Consider the following 2,567-nt stretch of genomic DNA (forward strand, 5'->3'; position numbering starts at 1 on the left):
TGCAGCAGTTATTACATGAAAACTATGAACACAACCGCAAGGGTTACATTCAAGAATCTTCACAACAGCAAGGATTAATACGCCATAAACAACTTCATCAAACAAAAGACCAGCCTACCCCTACAGACTGCACAATTACATACTGAGTCAGGAAAATTCTGAACTGCGCTACGGACCCATCCAGCTCCATAGGGAAAGTGCCCTGATGAGCAAGCTCAGTAACAGTGTGAAGTAAATAAGGAAGATCAGGAACTGGGGGTGATGCCATCTTTTAATCATTTCCAGCCACGTGAAAGGGATGAAGTCATCGAGTGGGAGGTCCTGACAGGAAAGTTCTTTACGCGATGTTAGAGAACCAGCCACCCCGACAGAGCCTTAGCAGTGCGCGCGGGCTGCACTGGATGGACACCGTGATGCAAGTCATGGAAAGATAAATGAGAAACTCTAGGACTAGAGGAAGGTCATTGATTTCAAAGAAATACAGTATGGGCTACCGCAGGGTTATAATCCTCTGCGTGCGGAGTGGCAATACATCCTGGATTACTGATTTTGTACAAAAGCCACAAGGAAGGAAAGTTACGTTCCGGTGCGACGCCATGCTTATCTCAGCAACTGTTAGCAAACTTTCTTCAAAGAAGCAGAGGAGTGGATGTAAGCCTGCTTGGAGAATACCAACACTGACACTCAATCTTTGGCATTTCTTTCAAAATTCCTTGAAGATTTTTTCCTCATCATTCCAAGGCACAAAAAATGTTGGAGGACACAGTGACAAGAAAATACATATTCTGTCCCTCTCACAGGAAGATTTGACATCTTCTCAAGATTTATGGGAACTTTGAGAAGACATGTCTCATTCCCAGGGAGAATGTGAAGTTGGCAATAATTCTTTTCAGTTCTGAGTCAGGCCAAAGACTCCAGCAAACACATAGAGCTAATGAAAGAATACAGCATGAGGTATCCTAAGCAGATATGACCTGATTCCAATGGCCGGAAAGTTTTCTAGAGGTTTAGGTCTCGAAATGGCCTCAGCTCAATTTGACAATGGCACTTTACTGCTGTTCTGTGATGTTGATCTGGTATTCACACCAGGACTTCCTCCAGCGATGCAGAGATAACACTATTCAGGGAGAACAGGTTTACTACCCTATCATCTTTAGCCAATATGATCCAAAAATAATATATGGAGGCAACCCTCCAGCTGACAGTAGTTTTGTTTTCACAAAAAGAACTGGATTTTGGAGAGAGTATGGATTTGGAATTACATGATTTACAAAAGTGATCTACTTACTGCTGGGGGATTTGATACCTCAATTCAAGGCTGGGGACTTGAGGATGTAGAACCCTCTTTACTAAAGTGATAACATCTGGCTTGAAGGCTTCAGAAGTCAAGAAGTAGGAGTTGTCCATATTTTTCATCCAGTTTCAGTGTGACCCCAATTTAGAAGCCAAAACAATATAAAATGTGCTTAGGGTCCAAAGCAAGTACTTTTGCCTCTACCATGCAGCTTGCTGAACTCTGGCTACAGAAACATTTAGGTGTCAGGTACAATCAGACTCTCTCCTGACATCCTAACCTATTTGCCTTTTTTAGGGGAGTTTACCTCCATTGTCGTAATTATTATTTGATTGGTGGTGTAGTTTTTAAACTCCCTTCTCATTGTCTTCCAAAGACTGTTGACTTCAAACAGAATGAAGTCTGCTGTTCACTGTTTTTTATACCTACTGAACTGGTGAGGTTAACTCATTCATGTTACCTTTATTTGAAATTGAGTCAAGTCACAGAATCATATGAACACATCAATCACAACGAGGACTGCATCAGAAGACTATTCTCTTTCAGCTTTGAGATTGCAGTATCATTTTTGTTGCATTTTACAGATTTGATGTGATAAAAATATTACTGGTGAAGGTACCACAAAAGTGCTTTATGCTTCTTCTGGGGATGGAACTCAATAAGATAAACTTGAGTTTTATAATTTATATGAGGACTTGTATGTATACAACACTACTTTTCTTCATCCTTTAGAATTTTTAAAGTAAATGAATAACTATGATTGTACTTTATTTTTAAAACAAATGAAAAAAAAAGAAAGAAAAGCTGAGGAGCTACTTGTGAGTGCAACTGGTACTGGCTACCAAGGTCCTTATATGTCTTACTATAATAATAAACTCCTCATTGTTGTTCACTCTAAGTATAAATGAACTTTATTTTCATGAGGAACAGGACTTAATCAAATGCTCATGTACACTTTAGAAGATTTGTGAGCCCTGTTGTCCTTCATTTGCAGGCAAGAAGAAACTATGACAACAAGGTTATGATAAAGTGCAGGCATAGAGTATGCTTTTTTGGAAACGCATAGTATAAGTTGCTGTTTCTCTTTTTAGAATGAGTCTCTAATACATACTATTCTTTTACATTCCTTTCAAAAAGCTGCACTTGGATACAGAGTGTTAGAAGTTAAAGCTGCATCTTTTTTATGATTATTTTTACGTTTTTAATGAATATTGGTTACTCAGTAGCAATCTGTTGTTAAAATAATGATAGAATAATTATTTAAGTTGCAAAT

At 38.6% G+C, this 2,567-nt stretch overlaps 1 pseudogene; it reads left to right on the plus strand.

The window, feature by feature from the left end:
* The first annotated feature begins 8 nt into the window (after positions 1-8).
* LOC117438950 (chondroitin sulfate synthase 3-like) lies at positions 9-1,565 on the plus strand (annotated as a pseudogene).
* Positions 1,566-2,567: the final 1,002 nt, after the last annotated feature.

The sequence above is a fragment of the Melopsittacus undulatus genome, unplaced genomic scaffold (genome assembly GCF_012275295.1).
Source record: "Melopsittacus undulatus isolate bMelUnd1 unplaced genomic scaffold, bMelUnd1.mat.Z mat_scaffold_870_arrow_ctg1, whole genome shotgun sequence".
Classification (NCBI taxonomy): Eukaryota; Metazoa; Chordata; class Aves; order Psittaciformes; family Psittaculidae; genus Melopsittacus; species Melopsittacus undulatus.